The following is an 11244-nucleotide window of genomic DNA, read 5'->3' on the forward strand; positions in this document are numbered from 1 at the left end:
TTTAGAACTTACTGGCAGTATTTTGTGCTAAAAGACCTGTATTTCCACGCAGGGAGCACACTGTTTCCTGGCTATAGTCGAGTACTGTGCACTGCCAACAAGGTACTACGACGGTAAGACCACACACTTTAAACTTCGTGTGTTTTTTGAGAGTGAATCAGGCGCTGATAATATACCTGAGAAAATTTGGTGTTAATTAGAATTTGTTAATTACTTATTCAAGCTACAACAAATATAGAGAGAACAGAAACACAAACATAAAAAGAACTAAATGATAATGAACAGCGATTTTTTTTTTTCCAAGGAGAATTACAATGCAGTGACAGAACGATGACATGGATGAGGACTGTAATTTAACTTTTATATAGACAACAAGGTCAAATCTGTGGCATACGCTAAACTGTACACTAAAAATACGAGGCTCCACCCTGTTTTTCTAGCATGTGAGGTGACTGTGTACGAGTATGTATTGGCTCCCACACACAACCCAACACGCGTGCCACAGCGGCATCAGAGGCGCGGCACCTTCCCTACTCCCCATGGCTCCAGTTACCCATTTGTTGACCAAACCACAAGGGAGAATGAACAGCCACATTTGTTTTACGGTGTAACAAGTACTGCCAACACAAAACTAGTTGTCTGACATTTTCATTCAGTTTCAGCCACACGGGTCTGGCATCACGTTCACTGTTTTAATATATGCATCGGCAGCAGCTCGCCTGAAAATGCACGTGGAGGGCAGCTTTATGTATCTAGTTTTCAGTTATCATATATTTTTTTCCAGTAATTATTAATTCCCAGTGACTATATTTCACGTCTAAAATACAGTGGAAGTAATAAAAAAAAAAAATAGTTAATCATATATCACAACGATTTTACTCTCTGCTTTGTCTATCGCTAGTTATTAAAAGTTGCCGTTATTCATCTTTCTTGCTTCCCTGTTGTTGTTGACAATGATAAATGTGCTGATAATCATTGCGTCCTCTATTACATATCCCATACTTGTGGTGGTGTATACCTAATGTGTGTGTGTGTGTGTGTGTGTGTGTGTGTGTGTGTGTGTGTGTGTGTGTGTGTGTGTGTGTGTGTGTGTGTGTGTGTGTGTGTGTGTGTGTGTATCAGAGAGAGAGAGAGAGAGAGAGAGAGAGAGAGAGAGAGAGAGAGAGAGAGAGAGAGAGAGAGAGAGAGAGAGAGAGAGAGAGAGAGAGATAAAATACAAAAATTCCACACGTAAACAAGTAATTATTTTTTTATTCTAGTTTAGTTTACTTTGTTTATTTATTTATTATTTATTTATTTTACTTATTTATTTATTTTATTTATTTTTTATTTTTTCTAGCGGAGTTGAATACAGTTGTCTCCGCGTTCGCCATCTGCTAACTAGGCAGCTCATTCATATTAAGGAAAACGTTCACTGCCATTCGTAGTGGTCTTTATGGTTAAAATGTTCCCTGACCTGAAATTTGCGGACAAAGAGCGCTGGGCCGATAGGTGATTTTGGGAAGAGAGAGAGAGAGAGAGAGAGAGAGAGAGAGAGAGAGAGAGAGAGAGAGAGAGAGAGAGAGAGAGGAAATTCAAAGCCACCAGAATTAGATCTTTGGCCAGGTTGGACCCGCCCCTGTGACACAAGGCTATTTACATATAATTTCGTGTGTGCGCATTTTCCAAAGCAACTGGATTTTTTCTCAATTTTTTTTTTGTAGATGTCTGAGTAACTGAAAATGTATATCAAATGGAGGAATGCATTAATGTCTGCTTTTCTTTTCCTTTTTGTGCGTGTATATGTGTGTGTGTGTGTGTGTGTGTGTGTGTGTGTGTGTGTGTGTGTGTGTGTGTGTGTGTGTGTGTGTGTGTGTGTGTGTGTGTGTGTGTGTGTGTGTGTGTGCGCGCGGACGCCTAAAGAAATGTTTCATGCCACGGTGAGTAACGTAGTTTTGTGTTGATCAAAGAGTAGAAAATGAAAAAGAATTGATAAAAGTTGGGTGAAGCCTTGCATGGGAGACCCAGGTGCGGCCACCCACGAGCAGGGGCAGGGCTGGGCGTTGCGGGGCGGAGCGGGGCGAGACGGGGCGGGGCGGGGCGGGGGCGTGGTAGGACGGGGAGTGGCATTTGGGTCCACTCTGCTCCTGCCTCAGATACTTTAAAGGCACCAAGGCGAGTTGCATTCTGGGGTATAGACGAGCAGCACAGCAGCCTACAGCATACAAATCAGGAACTGCTTTCTCAAACGTTTCGTCTCCATTTGGCTTACTTTCAACGGGCTGTGGTTGAAACTGTATGAGTTTCAAGGATCTTTATGACTCAATCGCTGGGCAAGCAAGGATTTCGCATCATCAATGGGGAAAACATTCATGAAAACCCGACTAATCATCTGTGTGGTCTTTGGAAATACTCCTGAAAAGAGCCTAAAGCATTTCAGAATGTGAACCTACCATGTATTTCTTCCCTCTTGAGAGACAACCAGAGACAGGAACGTGTAGCCACTGAACCTGGTGAACCAACCTCTCCCTGCAGCCCTAATAAGGCAGGGCGAGGCCGGAACACACCTAAACTTCTGCTTCCGGCCCCTCTCAAGACCTAAACAGTCTGGAAAACAGTACTGGGAGGCTTTGTCTTTACCTCGTCTCAGTTGATTTTAACACAAACTAACTTTTTTTTTCATTATTATTTAGAAAAGTTTTCACCATTAGACTTCGAAAAAAAAAACATTTGTAGAGCGGTGCCGAAAATAAGAAATTGCAGTAACTACGCAGCCTAATACTTTAAAGCCATCGTGGGTGCACTTAGCAATACATCGCCGGCAACGTAACTTGAGAGAAAACCATTAAACCTTTTACAGTCTTGCAGCGTACACAGGAATGTCTGCAGGGAATTTATTGAAACAACAGATTTTCAAACACTGCACAACCCTTACGCTGCTGGGAGGCTAAATGTTCTATTTTTTTCCATCTATTTATTATTTAAAAATTTCCATAAAAACAGATAACGATGAGACAAAATTTCTTCAAGCCATAAAATTCTTCAGAAGGAAATAATACTTACATTTCCCAGTTCTTAAGGGGATGATAACCTCACGGTTTTGCCCCTGCAAACTGGTAAGGGCTTCTGAAGAGACGGTCCTTCTCTTCCTTGCACGGTAACAGTTCCCCCTACATGTGACAGTGTGGTGAGGCATTAAGGGTGAACACCTCAACTTGTACCTCCACACAATTATGCACATTCAAACTTGGTCCACGCCATCAACGGAGGAGGTTCTTAGCCTAAGTTGACAAAACCTCTGGGAATTTAAGGTGCTGGAATTCTGTGTTATAAAACGAAGGCTTTTCAAACTTTCACTGTTAAAACATTTTAAAACGAAATGCATTCCTTTCTGGCACCGGCCCCTTAATCCACCCCATCCACTGTAACTATACTCAACATCCTAGCCGATCCAAGTCTGTACGTACCTCCTCTTTCCCACATTTCCACACATCAGAACATCACCTCATAATAACCTCCCTCCACAGCCTAACACAGTCCCTTCTGATACCCTCTAAGCCTTATCTCCGCCACTTCATCTTTCTAAATGCCACTCTGCAATCCCATATCTCGCCGCATCCTCAAACAGCCGCCTAGCACCTACTCAACCCTCGGCAGCTCTTCCCCAACCATCCCACATTCAACTCCCAGTCGAGGCCACCCAGCAGAGCCACTACATAATTCCCGGGCGATACTCAATTCCCCGCCGCAACATTCCATTACAATTTTTCTACAAAACTTCTACGTCCTGGAACCGCTCGTCCAGACCCGCTCCCTCCCTCCAGCCACTTCCCGCCACACCCTTCCAGGCACTCATCTCGCCCGTCCACCGCACCTCGACAAGTCCTTCTTTCCTAGTGCTGCTCCGCCCACGTCTCCAAAAGGTTCATGACCCCTACCACAGTTACAGATATATATTTTCTACTTCCTCGTTCCGCAGCTTGTTTCTTGAGAAAACGGAAAGGCGAGGACGGGGCAGAGGTGGAGCAGTGACCCTCTGAGAACGAGGTGTTGACGCTGGGACGATGAAAAGAACCAGGAGTAAATTGTTTGGTGCAACATCTATTCCACTTCAAAATGTTGGCAGAGTGACTTGTCTACGGTAGTGAGAAAGGCTCCGTGTGTGTGTGTGTGTGTGTGTGTGTGTGTGTGTGTGTGTGTGTGTGTGTGTGTGTGTGTGTGTGTGTGTGTGTGTGTGTGTGTGTACGCGCGCGCGCGCACGGGCCCCACCTAAAGCCATTAACAAAAAAGAACAAGGTCCGAGACGGTGGAGCATATTTTTCTGTGCATTCTTTTACGTACTCTCTCTCTCTCTCTCTCTCTCTCTCTCTCTCTCTCTCTCTCTCTCTCTCTCTCTCTCTCTCTCTCTCTCTCTCTCTCTCTCTCTCTCTCTCTCTCATTATTCTTTACTTCCTCATCGTAATCCTGGATGGAAGAAAATTCGCAAAAAGAATAATGCTAATGAGAGAGAGAGAGAGAGAGAGAGAGAGAGAGAGAGAGAGAGAGAGAGAGAGAGAGAGAGAGAGAGAGAGAGAGAGAGAGACCTTCATTACCATGGAGTTATACCCTCGCTTGTCAAGGAAGTTATCGATGGAAACAGTCTTAGTTCCCGATTCAGAAAACACGGAACGGCATTACTGGAGTCCGTTATAGACTGTTATCCTGCCGGTAAATCTATTCTCGGCTTTACCTGTCACGTCCACAGGCGGGATCTGCTTTGATCTTCCCCCTCAACACGTCTTACCAACTCTCAACAACTGTATGTATGTGTGTGCCTAGATATGTAGCTAACCACTCATACAAATACATATGGTACACTTACACGAAAAGAAATCTCTCTCTCTCTCTCTCTCTCTCTCTCTCTCTCTCTCTCTCTCTCTCTCTCTCTCTCTCTCTCTCTCTCTTAAACATGAAATGGAATGGGAACCACTACGAATACTAATTACGTACATATATAAGAAATTAATTTCCAATCAGTTTTGTTTTTACTTCAGTAAGACGCGGAAGTGTCAAGCAAGCAGTCTGCCTACATTCCCTTTATTGCCTCGATATTGCATCATTTGCTGTTTTTCTCTTTTGTAGTTATTATGTACATTTATTAATTATTGCTGTTTTACTTATAGTGTCACCCTTCTGTTTATAAATGCATGCGCTATGATCCAGTGCATTACTATCAGTTAGCCTACTTTCCGATTATGTTTCACAATGTGGATGATATAACAGCTTTACACAAGCAAGGTTCCTCTTTCTTTAATGTATACAGTACCTATATGTCTGTCTACTTATCTATCTATATTTCTCCTAAATTTTTTATTTACTTATTTATTCATTTCTTTATTTTAAAATGGCCACTTACTTATTTATTCATTTCTTTATTTTAAAATGGCCACCATAAATGATGATAATGATGATTACAACTTTCTTCATATAAGAAATGATAGCAGCAGTAATAGCAGCAGCAGTAGTAACAGCAGCGCCAGTAACAGCCACATAAACAGAAACACTGGAAAGACTGCGTAGAGGAGACGAAACGAGACAAGACGAGACGAAACAAATGAGGAAGGAAGGAAGACAAGAATGTAAAATAAGATGAGATGTCAAGGACGAAGGAAGAAGGAGGAGAAGGATGAGAGCAACATGGGAACAGGAGAAGCACCGGGAGATGGAAAATGCATTCAAAGTCCCTGGAAGGAGGAGGAGGGATGCACACTTGGTTGCAGGGGAAGAAGAATAGAGCAGGACAGGACAGGACAGGACAGGACAGGACAAGACAGTAGTAAAGGGTAAAGGTTGCGAGATACCAGCATAGCGTCTGCAACAGTGCTATGTGCTTGTTATATTGGACGCAAGCAAGACAAATGCACTCACTCACTCACCCCCCTAAACCCTCCTACACACACACACACACACACACACACACACACACACACACACACACACACACACACACAAACACACATATTAAGGACATGCTCAACAGGAGGGCAGTGAAAGCATCCAATATATGAGACTTGAATCTGATAGAATAAATGAATGAAAGATAAGTGTGTGTGTTTGTGTTTGTGTGTGTGTGTGTGTGTGTGTGTGTGTGTGTGTGTGTGTGTGTGTGTAGGCGGGTAAAGGACATACCAACCCTCTGGAGTGCTCGCGGAAAGTGTTTAAGTTGTGCCTTTAGGAAGTTGGGCCTCCTTCCCTCCTCCCTCCCTACTCGTGTACGTGGCAATACAAGCAAGTGAGGCTCGCTGTGACCCGCTGCCTCGCTCCCTCCCTCCGTCCCTCTCTCTCCCCGGGGCACCGCCAGCATCGAACGCTCACGCCAAGTCTCCACGGACGAGGACGAGGCTCGGCGGATTGCAAAACACGCTTGTATCCCATTGTGTTCCGCTTGCAGTCAGTCAGTGAAGCAGTGATGATGGTGGTGGTGGTGGTGGTGGTGGTGGTGGTGGTGATAGTGATAATAATAATGATGATGATGATGATGATGATGATGATGATGATGATGATGATGAAGATAGTGGTGATGATGATGGTGATGATTATCATTATTATTATTATTATTTGTAGTAGTAGTAGTAGTAGTAGTAGTAGTAGTAGTAGTATTGTTATTGTTGCTCTAGTTATCATCATCATCATCATAATAACTACACCAGAAAAAATTGCACGAATATATAAATGAATAATACAATAAATACATAAAAAAATAAACTTTTGTTCTCATGACCTAAACAACAAAACGCTGACACACACACACACACACACACACACACACACACACACACACTAACACGCGTCACATTTAAATATTTGACAAACCCTAAAACTAAGTCATTCATTAAGCACAATACACAACACACTCGCTGTATTTTACTTTGACAACGTTTGCTTACATGACGCAAATGAGGAACACGCTTTTCTGTTACCCACCCATCCACCCATGTACCCTACTCACCCATCCACCCATGTACCCTACCCACCCATCCATGTACCTACTCACCCATCCACCAACACAAACACGCAAGCACTATCCTTCACAAACTTTACTGTAGAATCCCCAAAATTAGATACGCGCTTTGAATGCAACCCGGAAACACTTGCTTGTTGCTGAAATAATAAGTTGCGCTGGTGCTCTCGAAACTCTGCAAACATATCCTGACCCCACAGGCCACGAATCCCTCACGGCAACTGCGTACCCCGCGTCGTCGGCAAGAATTTGTGTATAACTTACGGGCGTGCATTCCAGTCGATCCGTCTGTCGGAATGCATATAAATGAATATTCAGAGCGAAAGCGAGAGCGAGAGCGAGAGAGAGAGAGAGAGAGAGAGAGAGAGAGAGAGAGAGAGAGAGAGAGAGAGAGAGAGAGAGAGAGAGAGAGAGAGAGAGAGACCCACACGCCGCCCAGGAATTCAGGGAACAGGACAAGAAGGAAACATTACAAGGAGGTTTAGCAATGACACAGGTAATGGATTTCTCAGACAAGACGAAGAGAAACAGATAGTGCGAGGTGCCTTTGTCCCATGAGAATTAACGGGAGAGGATGAATGAGGGAGGCTGAGAGCTGAGTAAGGAGGCAAGTCTTGTGAGTAGTGGTTATTATTATTAGTATGAGAGTTACAAGGGAGGAGGAATGGGAGGTTGTATAGGGGAAATGACAGTAGTGAAGTTATGGTGGGGAAGGATAAGAAGGTTCAGAAAGCAGGAAGGAAGAAAGGATGAAGAGAAATAGAAGAATAACGAAGGAAGAAAGAAGACACGTCTGTAGTGAAGGTATAAAGGAAGGAAAAGAGGAAGAAGACTACGCGAAGAAAGTATGAGGGGAAGCGGAACGATAATGAAGGAAAGAGAAGAAACGAGCACACATTTTCATAATTAATTAGCATGCAAGTATCGTCTCTATCATGGGGACCAGAGGGGAGGTTCAATAACCAAACATAAAAATAAGTACTTGGAGAAAATAGGACAATAGAGAAAGCCATTATTACTTTACCTTCTCCAAGATAAACCCAAAATGACAGGCGACGATTGGGTATGAGAGGAAAACTCTTGAGAAGGAGGAGGAGGAGGAGGAGGAGGAAGAGAAGATGAAAAAGGAGGGTCACATAACCGGCTCCCAATTCCACAACTTGTACGTAAAATATTATTCATTGCCTGAGAATGAGTTTCAATTCCTCTCCCTTCACTTGCCCTCTGTTTCCCATTGTCCTCCTCCTCTTCTTTTCTCTCGTCCTCCTCCTCCTCCTCCTCCTCCTCCTCCTCCTCCTCCTCCTCCTCCTCCTCCACAAAATAATAAGGCAATTCTATCGCGTTCTCAGGTAGGTTTCTGACCTTATTTCTTCCTATCGACTATCAGCTTCCTATGCATTACTGGTACCGGTGTGTGTGTGTGTGTGTGTGTGTGTGTGTGTGTGTGTGTGTGTCTCTCTCTCTCTCTCTCTCTCTCTCTCTCTCTTTCTGCACTTACTTTTGTCTCGATTCAACTCTTAAAAATGTCCACATGTATACAAAATATAAAAAAAAGAAAAGTAAAAATAATAAAAAAAATAATTACATTTGGTTTTATTTTACTCATACTGCCACTAAAACGAAAAACATGCACTGAAAAAATCGTAAGCAGAACAAAAGATGCAAAAGAAAAAGAGGAGCAGAGAAAAGGCAACGCATAAAGCAGGAAAGGCGACCAGGATATATTAGCAGTAATTCCTGGAAGCGCCGCAATGCTTCATAAATGGTGTTAGTGTGTGATTCGCGTTCCCATTAATTCACGGAAATAGTGTTCGTATCATCTCCCATGTGTGTGTGTGTCTGTGTGTGTGTGTGTGTTTGTGTGTGTGTCTGTGTTCAGGTATGTGTATTTAATTTATCGCCCTTTAATAGAGCTCTGTGTGTGAATGAAGTCCCGGTTTTTCCCATAATACAATTTAATGATACGAACAATACGATTCTTTTAAAATCTAATGTATATTTTTTCTAACGCCAACATATTTCATGGCTACATTCTCTGATAAGTGATAAGCGTGTGTTACAACAATCTATTAAAATTACTGACTTGTAGTTTCGCAAATAATATATTACTTCTTTCCCTCTCCTATCCAGTGTTTGAATCCTATAGTTTCAAAGCTTTTCATAACATTTCAGGTAAGTGACTATTCGTGTGGAAATGCTGTTAATATACCACTTCTTTCCTTCTCCTATGCAGAGATTGAATTCTATACTTTCAAAGCCTTTCCTTACATTACAAGTGACTAATTGTTGGTGTGGAAATGCTGCACCGGCGTCACTACAGCCATGTCAGTGCAGATGGTTGTTATAACTCAATCTTGAACAACCTTTTTGTCCTTTTACGGAACCCAACATTTTCTCCCCATCGAAATTATCTTGTTCTGTTCCTTTATATCTCAAGACCCTGCCATGCCTTGTCTCCTCTCGTATATCAGGAACAGTATTCTCCACCATAAAAAAAAAAAAAAAAAAAAAAAAACTGAACAGACTCTCTCTAATGTCGGGACCCTTGAGTATGTTCCTGTCCTTGTTCCGTTCTTTCGTTTTTACCCTGAACCTCCATTCTTCATCTCCACTCGTGTACTCTTCTCCTTGTCCCTGTCCTTTTTTTTATTTTTTTCATCTCATATCTGACCCTCGCGCTCATAGGCACCACCAAGATGTCCCTGTCAGGCACCTACCCGTCCAACTGCCACCCCAGCCGGCACAACACACCCCGTGAATTATCCACCAGCATCCCCTACGACCTCTACTACTATCTGAATGGCTCTGCACGTTGCCAAGGCCTTCATTCATAACTTGCTCAATTTTGGAAGTTGTTCTATATTTTTTTCGTTACAGCTTAATTGCCAATTCGCAGTACGCTTTGAAAGGAAGCTGACCAAGAAATATTAGCGTAAAACAATAATTTCCGCGTTATTTCCCATTTTTTGTACCCGGGAATCTCAAATGACAACTTTCCTCGCTCTCTCAAAGTGAGATGAAGCACCAGTTCTCATCCTTTTCCCAGCAGCACGTGAACTGCAGAGCTAATACTCACTACTACCATTTCTACAATTCGATATCGTCTCTCTCTCTCTCTCTCTCTCTCTCTCTCTCTCTCTCTCTCTCTCTCTCTCTCTCTCTCTCTCTCTCTCTCTCTCTCTCTCTCTAGGGTGGATCTCCACTGTCAACATGCCTCGACCTCCCAAGCAAGATAAAATATCAATTCTTCCTTTTCCCTTTCCTGTCAAACTCGGAAAAGAGAAGAATACAACAACCATTACTGGCATCTGGTATCTTTTCTTGACATTATCATTGTTATATTGTGGATTTCAAAAGTCAACCTGTCCCAACGTACAAAATGAGATGAGACATCAGCACAAACACGCGCGTGCGCGCACACAGACACACACACACACACACACACACACACACACACACACACACACACACACACACACACACACACACACACACACACACACACACACACACACACACACACACACACACACACACACACACACACACACACACACACACACACACACACACACACACACACACACACACACACACACACACACACACACACACACTCCCCCTCTCTCTCTCTCTCTCTCTCTCTCTCTCTCTCTCTCTCTCTCTCTCTCTCTCTCTCTCTCTCTCTCTCTCTCTCTCTCTCTCTCTCTCTCTCTCTCTCCTTTCTTGTATCATCTAAACTATATAAATAATATTCAACAACTACCACTTCTGCGCTTGTCATCCTTTCTTTCTCTCTCTCGCGCTCTTCTCATTCTTTAAAAACGTCAACTCACCTCGACGTCGCCATCAAGTTAAAATATCAGCATCTAAAATCACCTAAATATTAATCAACAAGTACAATTTATGCGTTTTGCTACCTCTCTTTTTATCAGTTACGCTTCTTTCTTTATCAAATGTCAACTCACCTCGACTTCCATAGTGAGACGAAGCACCATCACCCTTCCCCTCTCTGCAACCCCCTGACTCCATTCACTCGCATCAGATCAGCAAACGGGTCGAGCAAAGCTGATTACGATCCTGGGCATTAGTAGTACTTTTTTGGGGCGCGAGAGTTACACCAGACCTAGCATTAATTGAGCTTGAAAGTGTCTACTAGGAAAGACGACAACCTGTTCATTATTTACCTGCACATCCCTCCGCTACCCTGCCTTCAGTCAGCCACCCAACCAGTCTCCCACAAGTAGTGCCTGGAACTGAAATGA

The sequence above is a fragment of the Scylla paramamosain genome, chromosome 15 (genome assembly GCF_035594125.1).
Source record: "Scylla paramamosain isolate STU-SP2022 chromosome 15, ASM3559412v1, whole genome shotgun sequence".
Classification (NCBI taxonomy): domain Eukaryota; kingdom Metazoa; phylum Arthropoda; class Malacostraca; order Decapoda; family Portunidae; genus Scylla; species Scylla paramamosain.